The 24,096-nt window shown below is 41.5% G+C and overlaps 1 long non-coding RNA gene across 3 annotated transcripts; it reads right to left on the reverse strand.

Annotated features, from left to right (window-relative positions):
- Nucleotides 1-261: 261 nt before the first annotated feature.
- On the reverse strand, nt 262-20,892 carry LOC111857424 (uncharacterized). 3 transcript variants are annotated; one of them, XR_002841356.2, is made up of 5 exons: nt 20,788-20,892; nt 15,588-15,673; nt 15,066-15,127; nt 3,853-4,107; nt 262-1,760 (listed from the first exon to the last, which is right to left on the reverse strand). It is a non-coding gene; the product is annotated as an uncharacterized lncRNA (long non-coding RNA). The 3 variants fall into 3 exon arrangements; XR_002841358.2 differs by having other exon boundaries at nt 15,066-15,131; XR_002841357.2 differs by having other exon boundaries at nt 15,066-15,131; nt 15,571-15,673.
- Nucleotides 20,893-24,096: the final 3,204 nt, after the last annotated feature.

Here is a 24,096-nt window from a genome sequence, read left to right on the forward strand (position 1 = left end):
TGGGACAGGCTATCATGTTCAAACCTTCCACATACCCAGAAAATTCAATCCATAACCGATATAGTTTAGTCTAATATCGCTGCTGCCAGCAGTGAAACAACCAGAATGACATTTTCATTATTTTTTTTTATTTTGTGGAAAACGAAAGATCGATCTGCTGGCCAGATTTAATATTAAAGTATAATTATGTCAGAGGTTGAAAAAATAAAATATTGTAGTGCAAGGATATTGTGGAAGAGATCATGAGGCAGACAGCAAAGGTAAATTTTTAGCAGACTTTTACTGCACGATCCTTAAAAGTACAGTGGTAAAACACAGAGTGAGAATAAATTAACACACACAGATGGGGGCCCTTAAGTAGACAAAAGTGGATACAGGAGGATATCAAGTCATACTGTGAAAACTTTTTTTCAGTTCAGCAGCTTAGAAAAACTTAAAATCCAAAACAGATCAAAATAAATCTAAAAACTGGAATGCATATGAACCTTTACTTTACTCTCACTTCAGCCTATGTAACATTTCTGTTCCATTCTATTTTGAAACCAATGGAAACGCATGCAGAATCTCAAAATGGCACTAAACCAGCTCATGTTGGTGGAAATGAGGCAAAATCAATGCATTTGGTGTATGGTTGTAAACAGCAAGAGGATGAGCTGAGGGGTGCATGGCCTAAACTGTGCACCACTGTCTGCCCTTCTCTGGTGACTCAGGACACAATCCTCAGCAAATAAATTAGCAACTAAAACACGTACAATAAATAAACTATTAAGTAAATGAATGAATGAATGAATACATGTAAAATAAAAAAGAAAGTTAAAGAAGTATACATATGGCAATGGAGATCAACACCAATATACTGTACTTCTGTTACACATGCTCTATTTTCATGTGTGTTTTCCTGGAAGGTCTGTCTTTTGTTTTCATTTCCATTCCACCGTTTTTTTAAACCCATCTCTACCCCTTTGCCCGATTAAAGTCCTATTCCTTCATTCATGCCTTTGTCACCTATTTCACCATCCCACAAGCGAGTCTTAGAGAGGATGTATAAATACACACAGCTCTTTTTCCCCACGCTCCCGAAGTCACATGGCTCTATCCTGGGGCTGAGCCAGCTCTCCCACAGCTATGCTGGAACTGAGATGCTGGGTGTCTTCAGCACAATTCCATTTTATTATTTCAGCTTTGATCTTTCACACTCAAAGGATTTTTTGGGCCTGTTCTGTCCCATGGTCTATCATTGCCTGACTTTCTCTATGCCGTCTGAAGTATGAAGTCCTCCTTTAAGCTACAACTGGAGGGGTGGAATAATTCACCGAAACCTCTCTGAAAGAGCAGAGTGAGAGAGGATGTCAACACCTCTGAGACACAATTTCTCCACCACCATTGTTATGAGACATTGGGCAGATTGAAATGTGTTTGAAATATTGCTGGTTTAGCTAGGTTGATTTTTTTTTTAGATCTGGAAACATCCAAATACATGTTTTGACCTGCCACACATTCTCTCAATAAAAGGCCAAAACAGAAATTTTTGGGCTGATTCATCATTAAGAAAAAGACACTAAAATGAATGTGGATCAATGAATCACACCAATGTCACTGGTAGTCATGTGACTTGATTTGAAGCTGTCTTGATGTAATCCAAAATAGGACTGTAGTCATGTCACTTTGATTGTGAACCTGCTGAAGCAACTTGAGATGCATGTTGAGAAGGTCATCAATCAGGAAGTTACCCAACTGTCCAGGGACTCTTATTTAAAAAACTGAAACAGAGAAACACAATGAATTACATTAACATAAAACATATTTTCCTATTTTAATTGCATTTACATTTGACAAATTAGATCACTTGCCCAAGCGTGAAGTGGCCTTGTGTAGGATATCAATTATATAAAAGAGCCAAGTTAGGGATGATAAACGGCATCAGAGCCACGTCAGATGTCATTCTGTCATTCTTCCTCATTAGTGGTTCCGTTAAACTGTCTGCTTTTTATTGTTTGTGTTAATAATCGCTTTTATGTTCACTATTTTTATAGTAGGTGTCACTTACAAGCAGACCTATTTACTAGAAGCTTGGCAAGGCCAGCCACAGTTTAAAAAAGATATGTCAAATGCATGTAATCAACATGTAAAATACACGCAATTGACATGTAAACATCATGCTGACAGCCTTGTATTAATCTGTTATTCATCATAATTATATTATATTATGCTACAATATAATGGTTATGCAAATGAATCTGATTCTGGCATTTCAACAATTTTTGCCTGCCCCACTGAAATCCACACATGCGCATACAAACAAAACACACAGGTCACATAACACACACACACAAAATACCTCCTGTCTGACACTCTCAGAAGGTTGAATGGAAGGCTGGGGAAAAGGTTTTATGTTGTTATTTCTCTGTCACACCCCCTGCTCATCGTGAGACCTTATTCCTGTACAAGTGTGTGTTTCTGCATGTGTGCTTGGGGTGATGGCAAGCTGTACGTTTCACACAAGTTAAGGACTGGAAAACTAAAAAAGGAGCTTTTTGCTGGATTTGCCAACATGTACAGTGAGTCTGAGAGTTGTATATTAATGTCAAAAAATAAATGTTATAATAAAACTGAGGAATGATTGGTCAAAACTGTTCAAGACATGGCTCTGTACGGAAGCTGGGGTTTGTGCTGAGGTATTTCTCACCTGCCCTGGTCATGTGACAAGCACCCATAATTCCCAGCAAATCGCTTATACCTCAAGTCACGTTCCATCAGAGCTCTAATATGGGGCTATGTGATATTTACAGTGGACATCGCTTGTTCTGTTCCTCTATTTCCTGAGTCCTAAAGGAAATCTCATGCATATTACGAACAGGTCCATGTGCGTTTATCCGCCAGCTAGTCAAACATCCTCCTCCTCTCGCCAGGATTTTACACCAGAAGAAAGGCCATATTCTACTTCAAGGTACATGGCTAGGAGCAATTTTTTTTGCATATCAGTTTGAAAACGGAAACTGTAAATACACAAGAGCTGCTCTTAATAACCATTGAGGCTCAGAGCTCCTTCATGCCCTCCCCCTCTCCCCAATTACAGTACCTTGGCCTATCACTGAGGAGCACTGGTCTGTGAAGAAATTCCCAATATCTAAATTTACACACTGTATCAATCTTGTTTAATAGACTGGAAAGCTTATTGCTCCACTGAGAGAGAACGGCAATGATAAATTGCACGGACCTTGCGACAGCCGACCGTGATGTATAATGAAATATTTATGATTTATCCCAGCTAATATACTGAAATGAAGTGTGTGATGTATAGGAGCAGATGGGACTCCTATTGACTGTACTTCTCAGTTGAGGAACGGGGGGGGCTGTAGAGAGAAAGGCAGGGCGAGCAAGGATAGTGAGAGAGAGATGAAATGGGAGAGGGAGAAAGAGAGGAAGAGAGGGAGAGCCACGTAATGTGAAATAAAGAGAACGTCAAAGACAAGGTAGACAGGGAGGAATACAGAGCCACGAGCTACAGAAATGTGGAGGAAGAGCAGCAGGCAGATATACGGAAGAAAAAGGAGATGGAGAATGGATGAATTGATGCAGAGAGGGAGGGAGAGATTACTTAATGGTTTGATGAAAAAGACAGAGGCATACCAAAATAACACTGTCTGTCATTATCCTTTCCTTGTTGAAGTAAAGAATTTATATTCACTGACTGTAGACCTTGTATTTACGCCGAGAAATCAGCTTGACAATTGTGTGTGTTTTTCCTTTTGATAATTGCTTTATTGTTGCATAAGTGCATCGTGTCCCTGCTATTACCTCCACTGGAGTCTGATCTAAAGAGGCTGCAGGTGCTTGGTACATGTTGTGTACCTAATGATGTCGGCGGGGTACCCTGAACCAGTTAGCAGTACAGGTCCGCGCCAGCTGCCTGGTGACATGCTCCCTGTCGCCTCTCCTCCGCTTCCTCGCAGTCACACTGCAGCCTCCCCCGCCGTCTCCCTCGTTTGCTCCGCGTTCAGACTGGCTCCATAACCAGTTGGCGTCCAGCTGCTTCAGAGTGAAGGATGTTACATCTCACATCTGGACCATCAGCTCCAGTGTGCTGTGTACAGGAACCGGGGTCCCCTGAAATCACCCAGCAGAGATATCAGACTGCTCCTAGAGGAACCCGGTGGGATCAGCCACGCCTTGTGATCTGAACCTTCTCATTATCACCTGAAAGGCCACTGAAATAACTGGGGGCCCATGACACAAGCCTGAAAATGTTACTTTCCAGAGAATTCGGTGCTAGGCAGGCAACCGGAAGCTCTAGGGACTGTTGTTAGGGCCTGGGATTCTGCTTGTGTCTGTGTGTGTATTTGTGGATTATGTTTCTATTACATTGTAGGGACCAAATGTTCCTCACAATGTAATAAAAACCTGTTATCTTGATGTTGTGGGGACCAATTTTCAGGTCCCCACAAAGATCTGCGAATGCAATCAAAAAAGTAAAAATGCTGTAAGTCACGTATTTAGTTTGGTTATTTATGGTTAAGGTTTGTGCTGGGTAGGGGGTTAAGGTCGTCATGTTAGGACTAGGGATTTCCCCATTGAAATGAATGGAGAGTCTCCACAATGATATAATTACAAACCTGTGTGTGTGTGTGTGTTTGTGTGTGAGAGAGAGAGAGAGAGAGAGAGAGACACCTGAGCAGGGACCCACACTGCTGATTAGTGCATGGGGGAAGTAATTAAGGAGAAAACCAGCTGAGTGGCTCTCAGCAAGTTACTCGGGAGATGGAAGCAGAGGACGTTCAACACGGGTTATTATTAGAAAGAAAGGAGAAGGAATCGGCATGCAGGGCACCACGGGTCAGCAAGGCTCCATGTTCCACTCTCCGGTCATCCGTATGCCTGGTCTGACACTGTCCGTTTTTCATTTTGAATTACTGACAGATTTTAGGGTCATTTTATCATAACCCTGAGATGGACATGCATCCCATTAAGTGTATATCCCAGTCTTATGCACTCTGTTGTTTTACCCTACGGCCCCATAACCCTGACCAGGATAAGCAATTGGAAGATGGAAGGATGTCTGGGCTTCAGTGCAACCGTTTAACGCAAGAATGTAGCATACAATATAAAGCTTCCATACGTTTTTGCATATTTCTTCACATTCTCTGTATGTGAGTATGTGCATAAGCAATACATTTCAATGAGTTTTCCATTTTACAACCTATGCAACTTACAATGACTTGAATATATGACTAAAGTTTTTTTTTTACTAAGCAAATGTATGCAAAAAAAAATTTCAGGCAGCTGTACGCCTGGCATAGTACTCTATCTAGTGCATATTGCGTTCTGTACAATAGTTGTCACAGGAAAGTACTGTACTGTACAGTAGCACAACCATCCCAGCCTCACATGCATCTCCCAATCTCATTTTCACACCTAAAAGTCACACCTGTCTGTAAGAACAGAACCCAGTCATAAGTTGGGGACAGTTTGTACTATTTATGGAGGTCACAATACAGACGCTCCTCATTTAACGACCTACCTGTTCACCGACCGGCCAGAGTTACGACCACCTCTCCGACCAGTTGCCGAGAATTTTGATTGTGGAAATGGCAGCGCAGCCTTTCTATTATATTCAGTTTGTTCTGATTTATAATTTATTTGGGTCAGCGAAGGAAGGTTGTACATGGTTTGCAGTTATCCTTTATTTTGATATGCCATATCAGTTTACACTGAACTCACAATCCATCGCCTTTAGTTCGATACATATGCTTTGTATTGTAGGATAGGGAACCTCCAGTAGCTCGTAAAGCACGAACGTGCGCAAGAGTAAAGCTTGTACTTGTTTTATATCTTTAGTTAGTATGTACAAGTAACTTGTCTATTCTCTATGCGCTGTTGTAGTTCAGTAATGTGCAAAATGATGCCAACAGTGATTCACTGGATTGCAGTGATGCTAATTTGCGATAAGTGCCTATATATGATAGCATATCATCTATTTGTAATTCAATTGATGATTTTTGTTAGCACTTATCGGCCAGCTTGTTGTTTCTCTGCTATGCTAGAAAAGAAACCTCCTAAGTCTTTTCTATGTTTTGTTTATTACAGTTTTACTCATAGATTTTCACTTGTCACATACAGAGAAAACACATAACAGGAACAGTGCATTGTTTATTACAGTATACAGTACACTACTGTACAAACATTTATAAATATACTGAAAATACCAGTATACTATGCTTGAAATATCGTTAAGGGGTGGTTCCTTGCTTATCTACCAATTTGCTTAAAAACCTTGTCGTAGGAGAGAACTCAGTCTTTAAGTGAGGATTGTCCGTATTAAAGGCTTTTAGAACTTGAGACACCTGCTGGTGCATTTTAGTATTACAGGTAAACTGTAATCTCATTCAAGAGATAAAATGGACAATAAAACGATCAAAGACGGCACTTAAACTCCCAAATGTAGCGTGTAGAAAAGGCAGAAGGCTGCAGACCTCAGTGCTGCTCTCAGGTCTGTGATTCTGTCACACTGACAGAAGGGGTCTTGTGCTCTGGTATGTTTGCACTGCACCTGCCGTAGCTTTTAAATGTCACCCTAGATTATTTCACAGCCAGCCATGATACCAGCAGCAATGGCTCCTTTCAGTCCTTCCTCATCTCTTTCTGCATCTGACAGGACTACATGAACCCAAAAGCCTCTATCCTGATGTTGCTGCCGACGCAAGACTACAAAAGGGCCTCTAATCAAATACCCATGGGCATGGATCAGGAAGGGAGGGGGCAGGATGGAGAAATTAGCATGCCTGAGGAGACTCCATCCCTGACCTCAGCTACCGCTGTCGCTCTCGATCGCCATCACGCTGGACCCCTTGCACTGAAGCATAGCCATAAGCTAGAGAAAAGAGAGACACAAGGTGGTCCTCCGAGAGGGTAACAAGGAGACCTGAGCATCAGAAGAGACAACCACATGCAGACACGGGTGGGTAATTATGAGAAAAGAGACCCACATCAGAATCAGCAAAGTGTTGGGTAGAGTGTTATGTATTCCATTAGATGATTACAAAACATTTGATTTAATCACCATCTTTCATAAGAGTTGCTATTATAATAATCAAATATAAAGGAGGGGAGATTTCACACTACAGATACTGCCAGGTTTTTATCCGTGTTTGGCACTGATGGTAGGTGCCCAGCCAGCCCTCCACCTGGGGATGTGGTAGTGTGCAGCCTGAGTTGGAACTAGATGTGATGCACCAAAGAGACGTGCTTTGGGGGGGGCGGGGGGTAAAAAAGTCAGTGTCCTCTCAAAAAATTGTAGGGAGTACCGTCACAGTGCAAAACACATTAACAGAAAAGACTCCGGAAAGGTGAGTGATGAAGAAAATATTAGCCTCTCTCGGACTATGAAGTGAAGTACCTCACTGAAGAATTAGCTATTGATGACTAACACTAATAATAATAATGACTATTTTTATGCATGTTTGTGAGTCCTTCTGGCTGAGATGGAGAACAAGTGTCACACCAAAACAGGGTATGGAAGAAGAGATGATTCTAAAACCTGGTTTTCCAGCTCAACACAAAGAAAAACAATAAACAGTTTTAGAGAAGACAAAAAAAAATTAAACTGATGATGGTACTACACTGTAACAACCCCTGAGATACTGAGGCTTAAAGGAAACAGATGGAAAAAAAAGCCAGTTAATATTCTCAGTGAGAATCAGAGACAGGTGGAATGGAGTCACCCCAGCCACACAACCCTCCCTGTGGAGACACTTGCAGAGATTTTTGGTGTAAAAGTCCTGCTAAGTTCCATCAACACACAGGCTTCAACGGTGCTGAGCTTGAATCCCAGAATCCAGCCGTGGAACCGAAGGATATCGAAACAATTATATTCCTGTTTACTTTCTTTGGGCTTCTTTACACTCTCCAAGTTGATTCACAGAAGTTTCTCTTGCCCATAAATCACTGGAATTACTGCCTTTGCTGGCCTATAGAGTTAAAACCTAGGACTGAGATTCCCCGAGCTTCTGCAGAGTAGGTGAAAGCAAAGCAACAAAAGAAAGAGCGATCGAAAGAGGGAGAGAGAACGACAGACAGGGACAGAGGGAGACACAATAAAAAGGAATGGGGAGCTATGAGCCAGAGGCAGGATTGAAGTAAACATAACAGTAACAGGGTCAGGAAAAGATTTAGAGGCACACACCCCCCCACCCCCACCCCCCAGCCACTAGGGGCCTGATTAGCGTGGGTTGAATGTGCAGCCAGCATCGCAGGGTAGATGTTAAGAGAGGACCTCAGAGGCAGGAGCAGGCACTGTTTGCGTGGAAGCAAGGCACGAGGACTCTCTACCTACCCTCCATTAACCCAGGGGGGGCAGCAGTGAAAGTGAAAGTGCCGGGCCACTGACTGCATCCTCAGTAACTAGCATCATCATCTAACTGTGAATTCTAATGAGCAGCAAGACTTTAATAACTGGAATTTTCTCTGGTCTGAAGTCAGTTTGCAGCTATCAATAATACACTAATTAAATCTACTGTCTGGGGCTTTGCGTTCAGATTCTGCTCAAGGCCTTTTTTTTCCCCCTCATCAGAGCCCCACATAAAAGGGATCTGTCGCAAAGCGCTCACTAAGGTGTTAATATTGTGTTTCACTTAAAAATTTTAAGTTCGTTAGTAAACAAGGAATTTTTGCTTAAAGTAACTGAAAGATGTAAAACATCAAAACATCAATATGGGAGCTTGTTGGTGTCAAGAGAGTGCATTCGGATGCTTTAACAGAGAGGATCAAATCAAATCATCAGTTAGATCACTGGACATGTCACCCCTAAAATGAACACTACAGATTTTCTAAAATCATTTTCAATTAATAAATATTCTGACACCAGATGTTTACTTTGTATCAAGCTGTGAACAGGAATGACGTATGACGACTGTAGAACAGTAGGTCTTACGCAGGGACATTGCTAGAAATTCTGGGCTCCCTGACAAAATACAGGTCCCATGTATAAAATTTGCTTAACGGGGGAAAAGTGTCCCCCTTGGAATATTTTGCCAAGTGGGCCCCCGACAGTAGATTTTTGGGGCCACTACACAGTGCTGGGCTCCCTGAATCTGCCAGGACATCCATGCTGCTCCATCACTCCTAGTCTTTTGTGTGTTGGAGCTCTTGTACATTTTTCTAGGTTCTGCTTTCAGACTTCTAGACAGAGTAATTTTAAACATTTGCGTTCATGCCCTCGCGATTCCGTGACCCCCAACAGCAGTGAATGACAAGGTTGCGGGAGGAGAAGCGGTGGGGAGGGGTGGCTGGTGACGGATCACCGCGGAGCAGGGCAGGCGCCCTCGAGATGTGGGTCTGACAAGCCCATCAATAAAACCCACTGGGAATCTGATCAATCCCTTTGATGAATGATTAGAGCAGCAGATCCTCAGCATCACCTGGCTGTCAGGACCGGAGAAGGCGGGGTTGACCGGCTCGCTAGGAGAATCCCTCCATGTGCCGGAAGGAGATGCTCAAACATATGCTTTAAACGACTGAGCCTCTCTTACCGGGCCGGTTCTCCCAGGGGAGTCCTTTCGAGAGACGCAGCCATTTATTTTTGTCAAGGACGTTTGTGTGCTGCTTCCATGACGCTTATTTTATTTGATCTTATAATCGCATAGATCATGTGCCTGCTGAGAGGAGAGTCGTTCATTGATAAATAGGCATGCTACCTATCCAGTGTTAAATCAGCGAGTCAAATCTGGCACTGCCACTGAGTTATTATTGCTGACTTTCCCAAGCTACATATCGGTAATATTTATCTTTCTACAGCCGTCAGGTTAACGATTCTTAAAAAAAAACAAGTAAGTGCAGTTTAGTTTCGCATGGATGCATGCATACGCTATCTATTCATTGATCCCCACACAAGCACATCCATCATGACTTTGGACCACGGTAAATAAATCTGTCCAAGTAGGGGCTGACGGATCAGTCGTCAAGCAGTGTGAGCACCCTACTCTGTTACTGTGACTAATTCTGTTGACCTGTTATTGGCTCATTGTGAAGCTCCATGCTGCCCCAGGGGAAGATGGGTAGGTGGCAGTCACAAGCAAACTAATGGCTGCGCTCAGATGCTCTGCCCCCTCACGCCCAACCAAAAGTTTTTGGCCACATTCCTGGACCTGCAGGTGCCCGTACCAGACTGCCCTGTGCGCCTGGTCCTGAACTCCACTTGGGGCCTTCAGAAGCGACACATACTTACACCACATGAAATACAAGGCATTTATATGGAACCTTGTTATTTCACAAAGGAATTATCAGGTCCAAAGTCTGACGCTGGTCAACAGACTGGCCAATGGGAGGCACAGTATATTATGTCGCCTTTTAAATGGGCCACAGAATTCATTATTAAACAGCAGACGTTTATTAATCCATGAAAATGGACAGAGAAGAGCCCAGGAATCATTGTGTTGTGGCCCTGACGGCCAATGCAAGCCAACATGCTGGAAAATACCGTTAGTAAGCTGCACGGTTGCTGGTAAGAGGGTTCAATTATACTGCCATTGTGAAATATGAAAAAAGAGAAAAACCTCATATAGTATGGTTACATTTTAATGTTTCATGTAATTGGGCCAAACAAAGTTGTGAAAAACATATATTATATACATGGCTAGATCTAGCTATAGGCAGAACTGGCAGTGGCCAAGGGCTTCCAAATTATCTCCATTGTAGAGGTAGTTTTCATCGGTTTTCTTGGTGGGGGGAACTCTCAAGTAAAGCTTTGCCTTGGGCCCCTCAAAAGGTAAATCAAGCCCTATTGAGTGGTCAGCCTTCTTTGAATTTTGTTTCCACGCCTTTCATCCTACATCTAGCCATTTCAGAAACCTTTAACGCATCTACTTTACTCGCCTGTCCAGATGAAGCCGTAGTATTTCCGACATTATGGGATTTAAGGCTGCAAAATAGGACTGGCAGCAGACTCATGACAGCCCACCATTCAGTCACTCAGTAAAGTGCCACTTATTATTCTGCTGAAAGGAGAAAATGAAGATCTTTTGACCTACAACACAACACACATCATACAAATCATGCTCACCATTGGAAGCAAACATACTTTTTCAATAAGACGGTGTGACAGGAATTATAATGAGTCAAATTGTTTTGATTTATCCCTTCTTTTCCTTCCACCTCGCTTACGCACACACACACGCACAGACACGCAAATACAGCGAATGCTTTCCACCACACCACTAGCACCGAACATCTGTCTTTCCTCTCCCCAGCCACTAAGTGTTACAGTCAATGTCAGCCGTTCAGTTGAGCGGCCTGTTTGGGAAGGGCCTCTGGGCAGAGCCGATTCGTCCGGCTGACTTTCACCGATCTTCCAAGCGGAAACATGTCTCAGCACCCGGCCGGCATTCTCACACTCATCGCCCAGAGGACGGTAACAAGGGCTTTTGCGTTTACCCCTGCTCTGTGAAGATGACACGTGCCTCGGCCGAGCTAAAGCTGCCCTTCAGAGAAAGGCAGCATGTACTCAGGCATTCCATGACCTCCAGTTTTATGCTCTGAATATGTTTTAGCTTAATACGTTTTGTTTCTGTATAATCTAAATCAGGACTCTTCAAAGCTGGAACTTGATTTCAAATGCAGGCCGTGTTTTCAGTTCTCCCAGGTAAATTTAATAATTACGTATTCTGATTGGCTACAGAGGCTTCACACCAGGCTTACAGGTAAAGAAAAAAATCAGCAGTGCTCAAACCTGAAGGACCATGATTTGAATAGCTCAGATATAAATGCTTTCTTATAGTTCCTGATAACAGTGACATGCCCCAAAAATGAGCAATACATGGACAACAAAGCCTGTTTGTCTATGCAATGATTCCCACCTTCTGCAGATTGTCTTGGCCAAAAAAAGGAGCTCTTTCAGCAACAAACTGAGTTGCGCTGCTTCAAGAAACACTACATAAGGACTTTTCTAACTTAGACTGTACGAGTCACACTATGGCAGGAGAGATGGCCAGTTTTCTGAATGGACCAGATCTGCTTATACAGATTCATAGAACATTCATTAGTTCACTATGCAGTACCCACTGTGCAATACCCAAAGAATTCTGAGCAATACTTTCCCTGGCATTCCTTGCGCCGTAATTGTTTAGTCTGTTACTTAAACCTGTACCCTGCAAACCTGTCCACCCCTTCTGCCTGCTTGCCTAATCCACCTACGAACCTGCCAAGTCCTCTCACATGTATGCTCAGCCTGCCAACCCACCTAGGCTGCCCACCTGCCCATGGAACCTTCCCAACTACCCACCTGGCATGTCTGCCCACCTGTCTGCCTAGCCCACCTGCCTAACCCACCCACCTGCTTAGCCCATCTTCCTGCCCAATCCCATAGCCACCCCCACAACCCGCCTGTCTGCTAACCCCCTAGCCTTCATGCCCACCTACCAGCCTGCTTAGCCCACCCTCCTGTCTGCTTAGCTTGCTCCCTAGTCTACTCACCTACCCACCCCCCAGCACACCTACCTGCCTGTTTAGCCTATCCACCTAACACACCTACCTGTCTGCTTACCACACCCACTTTCCTGCTTAGCTTCCCCACACCTCACCCGCCTGCTCACCCCCCTCGCCCACCTACTTGCCTGCTTAGCTGGTCCCTCCCTAGCCTGCCCACCTAGCCCACCCACCTGTCTGCTTAGCCCACCCACCTTCCTGTCCCATCAGCCCACCCACCTGTCTGCTTAGCCCACTCACCTAACACACCCACCTGTCTGTTTACCACACCCACTTGCCTGCTTAGTCCGCCCACCTAGCCCACCCACCTGCCTGATTAGCCCACCCCCCAATTCACCTAGCCCATCCACCCTTCCGCCTAGCTGACAGAAGCTGTTTTGGTCACATTGACAGGCTCCTGTAAGTTTAGGGCTGGAGACACTATTTATCACCATCATCTCTGGAAGATGGAGGCCCCACTGCAAATACCAGAGCACTCTTGATAAATGGACCAATCAGTGATGTGCAGCCCTGGGGGTGCTGAGGGGGAGAGCAGAGACAGCTATTTAGTGGGTGAACAAGGCACATCATTTTAATTTTGTTTTCAAACTGAAGATGAAATTGAGTTTACTGGAGAACATTCTTCTGCATAAACACAGTGTATTTTATTTAGTTATGTTTATTTGCATGGTACAAAATCTTTTAATTGCAGAAAACCAAGTTATAATACTTTTGACATGACTGGACATATGAAATGCTCCTATTTCACAGGATTATAGGTATACAACTGTAATCCCATAATTATAATTCAAATTTACAGGTCTCCTTAATAGTTCAGCTACACATCCCCATCTAGAGGGTTTCTTAAATTGTCCTTAAGCTTGTCCTGACATATTGTTTGATATGTTAGATATTGTTTAGGAGATTTTTATATATGTAAAAGATATTGGTAACTGTCATGGACAGGGAGCATGGTGCAGGCAGAAATGAGGGTTGCGATCCACTTGTGGCTCTGAGACAGGAGGGGTTTATTGAGCAAAACTGAACACCATGGGGAAGACACAAAATAAAAGGACCACAAGAGGTCAAAACGAAATGGGAGAATGTAACAAAGAAATCATAAATCAAATACACAGGGGAACTGAGCAAACACAGGGAACAGGACTAAGCACCAGGACTTGAGCAACAAACACACATAAACTAACTGCATACAACTACAATGAACCTCAAAGAACATAACAAGTACAGACACTTAAATACACAGCTAACAAGACAATGCAGGACAGGTGAGAATCATAACCAGTCACCAGGACTCAGGGCAAACAAGGAACAGGTGTGGCATATTACAATTAAAGAGTACTGGAGACTAGGGAAAATTGACACTAAGGGTTAACTAAAACAAGGAAAACTGAACAAACAGGGGACAAGGAGCAAAAGACAAGGAACCAACTGAAACACAAAAACAAAAAAGCAATGATAACCAATAACAGTAGGGAATGCAAAAAAGAAACGAAACAGATGAGGGCTGTTCATGGCTAGTTTTGAACCCATGACTAACAGGTTCTCAATCTGGGCTACATGCTCAGCCCACTGAGCTATGCAGTGGTGTGGAGTGCAGGTAATGCACATAAGGGCTGAAGGGTGAATGACAGGGAGGAAGACAGAATGGCAAGCAACACCTGCTGGCCAAACAAGGGAGAGAGACAAAGGACAGGGTCGGACAAGCACCAATCCTGACAGGTAACACTTTACTAGAAATTATCATCTATAATGCACTATATATACCTTCATAATGTATTATAATGGTCAGTATAGGAAATGAGGATGCTTTTTGCAGGAGTGCATTATAGATGAGAGCATTATAATGCATAATAAGCATGGCTATAATGTGTTATGCCTTTTTATAAATATAGCCACGTTTCTAATGCTTTATGAATGCATTACAATGTGTCATGAATGTTCATAGATTCTAACAGAAATATCGGTCATAGGAAGTGTTGGTGAGATATTGTGATATTTTTACAGAAATATTAATTAATTAATGTAGTCATTATTAGATGGCTACCTAATTAGAAAAAAATATTTTATTAAAGTTAAATTAATAAATGGCTGGCTTTAATTGACTGACTATACAGTAGTGCAATTGAAGACCCTGCTCTACTGCATTGGTCAAGGCCAAATGTTTGAGGCCAGGCCTAGTTTGGAAAAATGCTATGCCACTTATGAATTATAAACATGAAGTGATCTTGCAGGAAGGTAACAGGGGAAGTATTTTCAAGGTTACTGGAAAAAGTATCTATGTGCAGGGGTGTAGGTTTCATATTAACATGGGGGGGTATATCGGAGTCAGAGGTGTGACGTCATGTCAATTCTGTAGTCGCGTTGTATACAGTTAGTTTTTTTCTCCCTAAAATATTGTTATTATACTTACAATATATAAAGTGAAATTTATCTTTCCATTTTACTGTTATTCATCTTCACTAAAATGGTAGTTTAGCTGCATTAAGTCCCACATTATGTATGCTGTATATGCGGGAATTATAAATATTATGCACAATTTGCGAGATTCCGCCACCAATGTCAGGCCATTCATAGTGGAAAAGTTACCTCACCTTAGGGTCTATTATGATGCTCCTGTCATTCTTCTGCTCCCTGTCTCTCTCACAAACAAATCCTAACTTTTCGGAAAAGAAACACAACACACATAAAATAGAAACTAGAAGATATACTGAATCTCTTCTTAGCAATAAATGAGACTTTCTGCCGGGGGTATTCACCAACTAAATGATTCTAAGTTGCTGCTAACTGTAACTTACTTTATGGTGTTTTCCAAATAAATGCCACATCTGCCCCAATTTTGAGCGGCTTCTTATTCATTCTTACATGGTAACAGCAAACACAGTGGCATGAGAACTGTGACTGACACAAACACTTATGTACCGCTGCGATATCAGCGTTGCTATTTGAGCTATGGGGCTAACTATCCAAGCTAGGTGCAGTTTGCACAATCAAATAAGATAATCCTTATGAAACTTAATCCACATGAGATGATTAAATTCCACTATTTCACATAGCCATTGATTGATGAACTGTTGGTTATGATAAGTTAAGCCGTACCGTGCTTCTGCGCTCACCGTTAATCGGCTCTTTACTCGCGGGTCTGGCAGTGAGAGTGGAGAATAAGCCATTTTAACGGAGGGTAAGGGTCTACAAATAAAAACTGGAAGAAAAAAAAAAACTTTAAAGTATGCAATGAGATACACAGATGCTCCTCTACTTACGAACTTTCAACTTGTGAACTTTCAGACATACGAACAAAGAGAACTGTAAGTCCAAATTGTGTTCATTGGGCTCCCGTTTCCTGTCCGTAACATCAATTTTTTCTTCTGTGCGCCAATTCCACCTAGTACATCTTCTGGCTGCTACTCCCGCTGCACAGCAACATACTGTATGTACTCCCAGCATCCTAGTTCTTTGTACTTGCGTATACCCTTTAAATGATGTTGAATAACGACTTACGAACATTTTAAGTTACAAACGGCAGTTCGCAATGTATCTCATTCGTAAGTAGAGGAGCATCTGTATTAATCATGTGTTTTTTGTAAACCAGGCATTATATGGGATACTATTGAGGGGGATGATCCCCCCCCCATCTCAACATTGGGGGGACATGTGGCCCCGTCCCCCCTACATCTACGCCTATGTTTGTGTCTGTGTGTGTTTCAGATATCCCTTAACTTTTGGGGACCAAATGATGAATACCTGTTTTTTTACCTTATAGGAACCAGTTTCCTGGGGTTTTGTGGGGTTTGCGTACATCACATATGGGGACCACAATGTTCTCAAAGTGTAGAAAACGTGAAACATTCTTACTTTTGGGGACATTTTGCAGGTCCCCATTTGGATAACCTTGATTTTATAAAAGTCTGTGAAAGCAATCAAAAAAGTAAAAATACCAAAAGTCTTGTATTTTGTTTTGTTACTTATGGCCAAGGTTAGGGCTGAGTAGGGATTAAGGGCTTCATGATTGAGATCAGGGTTTTTTTCCCATAGAAATTAAGGTCCACCAACACGTGTGTGTCTGCGTGTTTGGACAAAACCTGACCTTGCCAAAAAGTGACCTGTCAGTTTTCATCTATTTTATTTATCTTTTACTGGTTTGGGGCTGCAGTACAATGAAAAGTCTCCACGCATACCCAACTGTGAATGTGGGTTTGTATGCTTGTGTGTGCATGCATGAGAGTGCAGTGTAAGATGAATAATCAATTACAATTAAAAGTGTGGGTCGATAAGGATGTAGAATGTTGGGTTGAGCAGAGCCTCGGAGTTTCTGGGGGCTGAGTAAGTCTGAAATGTCATTAACATCCAGGCAAGATACAATGAGCACAAAAGCCATTAGCTTAAATAATGAAGGAGCTGCAGTTCAATGACAAACTAGCAGAACTTGCTGCCTTCAATGGCAGTGATAGCCTGTGGTTGTGGAGGAGAAAAATTATGTTTATACTTCGGCTGACATTCTGCCATCACTGCAAGAGCTAAGGGCTAAGGGCTAAAGACTCAAAACAAAACTCTAAGGACTAAAGACTCAGGACTAAGATCTAAGGACTAAAGAGTCAAGGCTCACCAAGACCCCGTACTGGATAAGAGGCATGGAAGATGGATGGGCAGATATGATAGATACTCTTAACGCCTGGAACAGTTTCTGCAATAATGAGGGTTGCAAGAGAGCGAGCGTTACAGCAGGCATCTGCTATCATGCAGGCTGGTTAGGAGTGACGGTTAAAAGACTCGGGATGTCAAAGCAGCCCTGGGTCTTGCCCCTGTGTCTTCTCAGCAGCACATGAGCATATGTGGGCTGACAGGCTGCTGTAGCAGGAGCGGGCCACATGGGCGGAGCTCTCTGGCCCTGCCCTTCGTCGTCTGTGACAGCAGATGAAGGAAATTAGACTAGATGTCCTCACATCACAACTTGCCTCTGAGCTGAGTGGGTGTGATTGGGCAAAGCTAGTTGGGGCTGACTCACCATAATTAGAATTACCACATAATTTTGAATCTTACATGTCCCACAGCAAAGAGTTAATGAGGTATGAGCCCATGTATGGATCCGATGTGTATGTAATGCTTGAATTTAGTTTAATAAAGACAAATAGTTTATAGATGCTCATTGTAACTACTTCCAGTAGTTCTAGCATGCAGCACTATTGTGCTAGTACTAGCTAGCTCATCTAATGCAGTGGCACAATAGAAGGAAGGGAAATGGACCCCTTATTCCCAGCAGCATATGACTCTACAGTGTTAGATCGCAGGGACAACCTAAATTATATCAAGTGATTTTAAAAGCCTCATAGTTTAAATATAGGTGCAGCTCAATCATCCATTTATTGAGAATAGTCAATTACAAATTACAATCTTCTTTTAGAAACATTTTTTACTTGCACCCACTCTCAGTTCAGAAAAGATAAGTGAAATAGGTTTAGTACTACTTAATTACTTTTTCCAGTGGTGTTGCGTTGTGGATTTTGATGCAAAATTTAATCCTGCAGCTTTATGTCCTTCTGAGCTACAGTACTATTGGTGTTTTCCAAAGCAGGGTTCAGCTTTTACTAGGGTACCAGAAGGTTCAGTTAACAGAGGAGGTATTCTTCCCAGTGCTGAGCACCATAACGATAACATTGGGGGATAGAGATCATTGTCACAGCACCAGGATCTTGTGATTTACATAGCAACCCTGATAAGCACAACCTCTAAATTCTCTAACAGAATTAAAGCAACACAAATATGAATTTGATAGAGAACATACCCCAAATTTTTTATTGTTGATACTAATCAGTAAATAGTTTGTTTTCCTGATGAACATGAATTTTAATCCATTAATTTTAAATGTACACAACACAAAAATGAATGGAAAGCAATACAAAAATGGCAGAAATACTATTACTGAAAATTGTATTTTGAAGAATATATTGTAATTTTACTTGATGAGTGAGAGTAAGAAAGTATGGAGTATCTTAAAGAGAAGGAGGGAAAAATTACATTTTATTGTCAGAATGAATTCAATAATTTTACATTATTCATCACATTTTAAGAAGTAGTCGCCAAGCAGTTTCTCAGAGGTAATAAAAAAAGAGAGATAACCAGTGTGGTTAAACAGAAAATGGTTTCCCACTTCATAAAGGTAGGTAAGGGGGAGCGCACTGATTACAGCGCATTGTCGCACCCACCACATGACTAACCACCTCAGGGATGAGAACCTGAGTGCAGCCCCACAGTGGGTGATACCTCAGCACCACACTAGTCCAAATTGACCAGTGTGACTTTTTCTGGTGGCTGGAGTGCCAATCCTGCTACCAGCCCCCAAATTTCCCTGTAAATTGGAGGATCTCCTTACAGCCCTGGATGTAGATTATCGTCATACCCAGGACGAAGCAATTGCAGGTTAAGAGCCTTCCTCAAGGGCCCAAAAGAGTGGGACCACTGCTGGGACAGATCCCTAGCCACAGAGCCACCACTCCGCCCGCCTCATAAAGACCAGCTTATAATACTGAAAAATCTCTACAAATGTAAAAATCACATACCACCAATAAGATTGTAAAAACATACAATAGCACCTTGGTCACAGAGATGATGATTTTTGAAGTAAAAAGGAAACTACTGGATAGATTTTGAGTATGGTAAAGCAGGAATGATGACTTGTGTAAATATGGGTCCTGCCGAACTAATATTATTTATGGTGTTTTACTGCCCTCTTATGGTTATTTTTAAATTAACCCTTATGACTTGTTCTTGTTATTGGCTAGTAGAGTTGGGCAATATTGAATATGGCCTAAAAATAAAATCTCCGATTTTTTTCACAATAAATTCGATTTTCGATTTTAATCGATTATCCCCTCCCCTACTCAAAATCAAACTACAGATGACAAATAAATGGTTCAAAACTTTAAAGTGCAATCTGACAAGCCAAAAAAGATGCTTGTAAGTGAAACGGCAGACCACGCCATTGTAAACACTTTTAGAAACTTGTAAAAACTTTTAGCATGTTAATGAATCCCGGCTTTTCCAAAGTATGTATGGGCATCATGTCTTTTGTAATATACATCGCGACAGCGTTTGTTATCGCCTTCCACCGTGCCCCATTATTATCATATGGCACACAGTTCGAAAACGTGTCAGGGACAGTTGCTTGCTTAACTTTGGATGTTGTGCTGGTGCTGTGTATATTTTCATTTCGCTGGGAGCTGCACTTCTCCCACTCCGCTGTGTGCCTCTGCTTTAGATGCTGGAATAAATTTGTCGTGCTGCTTCATTTGGTTGCAACAGTTTTTAAACAGACTTTGTAAAGAGGACTTGTTTTTGTAGGGCGCAAAATCGAATCATTGCCATGTTGTTTGTGAATCCGCTACAGTGTTTGGGTGCGCCGCGCTAATGTACCCGTGAAGAACGGTGCGTCGCATTAGTTCCGCTTTTGGCGCTCGCGTGTAAAATAAGTAATAAAATCAATTTTCATAAAAACACATCGTCCTGAACTGTAAATTGGAATTAATCGATAAAATCGATTTATCACCCACCTCTATGGCCTAGTTAGATAAATGAGCACCAGTTTTCAAAAATAAGGCCCCTTTAAGCAGGACTAATACAGGCTGCAGACAGCACTGACACAAGAATTTTTGACACAGGCAGCAGACGGTAAAGATTATTCCACAACATAAGGCATAGGGTCTCTCGATACATTTTGAGAGGTATTCATTTTCTCATCCGCCCAGCCATTGAACTGCTGTCCCAGTAAAACTTAACGTAGATGCAGTCATATAACATTGGACCAATTTCAGCACAACTTTGAATAAAGGAATTAACAATTTCACCAGAGAAGAAAGTTTTCTTTGGACAAAAAATGTGGTAATGGCATGAGCAATAGCTTGGAAAGTCTCTTAGGAAAATTTATTTATTTTATCATTAGGTATGTTAGCAAAAATTTCAAAATGTTATTATTGTAAAATGGATTATTTATCATGATAGATCTTGAAATAATCTTTCCAATGACACCAAGATCCATGTAATAGGTTGAGAAATAAAAAAGTTATTACATTTCAAAATCTTTGAATGCGGGGTAATTAACGTCCTTTGTTTTCAATAGAAATAAAGAAAAACCTATTACCGAAAACCTGGTTTTCATTGCATTAAAATGCTGTAACTTTTTGAAATTTTCAGTACAGACACGTTTTTTTGCTGACGCTAGAAAACAGATGCTGACGTTCCACACCTCACAAAACTTTCTAAATTTGATCTTGAATATCTAATTTAGTAGTCTATACATAATTTATTTGAATTCCTACCTACCTTCTATTAAATTGAAGGATGTTTTTGTGAACACAAAACTCCACACGATTAAGCCGCGATCCTAAAAATTGGAAATCGAAAAATTGGTGAACAAGGGGAATTCTGGGTATCTTGTATCTACATCATCAAAAGGATACCCGGGAATTTCCATCCGTTTGCCCATAAATGGAGATCTTAATAGGCATACTCCTGCCAGGGCGGAAAAATCCCGAACGCGCTATTGGACCCAATATGGCGGCCGATTCGCGATGATGCTAACGTACCTATTATCATTGAGCTGAATCAGCTGAATGTGCCTTGTTCACTGGTCTGATGGCCATGGAGAATAGAATAGAAACTGGATGAATGTAATGACTGCTTGGATTTAAATATAAAAAATAATTTATACATATTAATATACGTTTTATATGAAATAATGAATTATGGCTTAATAAGGAAAATATAATGTGAATATCAAAATAACATTTACAGTAATATTCCATATAATGACATGACTCAAACCACACCCCCAAAAGAATGTAATTACAGTGGTACCTTAGTTTGCGAGCATAATTCGTTCCGGAAACGTGCTTGTAATCCAAAGCACTCGTATATCAAAGCCAATTTTCCCATTAGAAATAATGGAAAATCAGATGATTCGTTCCACAGCCCAAAAATATTCGTATAAAAATTATTAATACAAAATATAAAGTAAAAATACATAAACAAATTAACCTGCACCTTACCTTTGAAAATAATCGTGGATGATGTGAGCGAGACGAGAGAGAGAAGAGGAGGGTTATTTTTGTAGGACGACTTTCACTTTAACTAACGTAATCACTGCTATCTGTTGGCTCACTGGAATCTTTTTCTTTTTGTGCGACTTTAACAAGGAACCTATCCAATGACATCCGCTTTTGCCTCCTTTTCCTTTGTCTCCTCGTTTAACGACATTGCATTGTCGTTAAACAGATTCATCGCTTGCACAGCTACGCCCTTATTCGGGTGGCGCTTTTCTACTAAATTTTGACTATACGAGTGAGGCACGCCGACTGAGACCTGAATGGGAAATGAATACCCACAACCCCGCAGCGAGAGAACCATCGGCTCAGTTGTGATTACGTGACGCTAGGCAGACGAAGCGTATATACATAATACAGTGGTTCCTCAGAACTCGAAATTACTCCTTTCAGAACTCCGGACCGAATCCTAAAGAGTTCGCGTTCTGATCGAATTTTCCCCATAAGAAATAATGGAAAACCAATTAATTGGTTCCCGGCCCCAAAAAAATACACCGAAATATGTTTTTTCTTTTTTTAGCATTTAAACACAAAATGAACCGGACATAACAAGAAAAGCATATACTGTACTGAAGACATCTAAGCACATTTATCAAAACAGTAATTTAAGCAAGAAAATAAATGTATCCAAACAATGTGTAAAGTTAAAAGAAACAATGTATCATGCCCCGATCGTCCGCTCCTTCCGTGTGCCACGCGCCCTCGTTAACCCCGTGTGGAATCCCCGTGTGATCAGCTGTTTCTGGTTGTTGTTATTAGTCCTTGTATTGTCCGTCTGCCTTTTGCCTGCCTTAAAGGAGCAACAGTTTTAAAACTACATACACAGGGTGACTGTATGACAGAACTGAGTTCTATAATTCTGGTTCATAAAAAAAGAACCTCTCCACTATGTGCAGCTGAACTAAGGTTGTCCAGAAGAGGTCAGCACTGGCAGATCAATCCAGAATTACACAGCCATTCAACACTGGGGCAATATGCACTCTCTTTCATTTGTGGTAAACATTGTGCTGAAAACACTGCAATAGGAAAAATGCCAGAAGAAGAAAAATCACAGCAGATATCCATCACTGATTGGGGGTGAAAAAATGATCAATGATAGAGAAAAACACTTTGCATTTTACTCATTTATCACATTGAAAAAAACATGCTTTCTGGCTGTAGTCACTGCCTCCTTTGGAACCCCACGATGTAGCACAGGGGTGTCAAACTGCAGTCCTGGAGGGCCGGAGCCCTGTGTAGCTTAGTTCTTTCCCTGTTCCACCACAAATGATTCAGCTCAACTGCTATGTGGTAATTAGCACAAGAAGTTGAATCAGGTGTGTTAAACGAGGGTAAACCCAAAAATGTGCAGGGCTCCGGCCCCCCAGGACTGGAGTCTGACACCTGGGATGTAGCGCCTGTGTCATTTGTTCATTTCCATTCTATCCATCCTTCTTCCAACCATTTATCATGGTCACTTTTAAGGGATGTGCACTCTCCTTTATGGCAGTTTATTTTCAGCAAGCTAACCTCTCAGGACAATTCTGTTTGGCAGAAGTTTATGTAATTTTTAAATCTGACTGGTGCAACACTACCACAGGAGACTGTAAATTTGCACATGTTGATAATATTGTCAGAATGTTTCTTCTTCAGTGGCTGGCTTAAAATAATTGATCACATGAATGACTGCAGAAACTCCATTCAGAGACTCTAGTGTGGCTCAGTAGGTTAGATTACTGTATCTGTAATCCAAAAGTTGCTCATTTAAATACTGTGGCCAATAAGGCGACTTCACTGGTGGGCCCTCAATCCCAATTCTTCCAGGTTTCACCCTGCTTTCTCAATTGTATGGATAGACATGTACCAAATAAATGTAAAGCCCAAAAGCAACATATGACTATACACAAATGAATGCCTAATGGTCTTCATTACTCTGATCATTATGACAGCCTAAGTGTTAAGGCCAATGTCAATATTTTAATTAACCATCAGAAAAGAGACCATCATAAATGATGATCAGAATTACGCTTCAGTGATTTATAGATGCTCAAATGAGGAAATGAGCCCCATATAGATTTCTTTGCAAGCAAACTCATTGTATAACCCTTTAAAAGCTTTGAACTTGAAGTGTGAAACTTCCATTTTGTCTCAAAATTACACACTTTACTATGTATAAATATGTGGCCTCATTCCTGTACTTGTCTTGCATCTTAGTTAAAATTCACTGACAATTACCCACTTTAGCAACTTCCATGATGGGTCTAATTAGCCCCAGTTGTGAACAATTACTTGTCCCCCAGAGACTTAGTGCTTAATGAACTCTGTAATTACACACTACAAGTGGTTTAACACTTCAACAGAATCTTGTCAGAATCAGCTGAATGTTAAGAATTTTGAAACTAGCATTGGTATAACTTTTAATGTATTTTTATACAGAATCAATAAGCTATAGAGCTCAAGTGTTAAATACAGGACTTCAATAACAATTGTCCTATCTCTGATTACAACAGATAAGGGAAGTAAAATTCAATGCAGCAAAGTTAAGAATTTG

Source organism: Paramormyrops kingsleyae, chromosome 13, assembly GCF_048594095.1.
Source record: "Paramormyrops kingsleyae isolate MSU_618 chromosome 13, PKINGS_0.4, whole genome shotgun sequence".
Classification (NCBI taxonomy): Eukaryota; Metazoa; Chordata; class Actinopteri; order Osteoglossiformes; family Mormyridae; genus Paramormyrops; species Paramormyrops kingsleyae.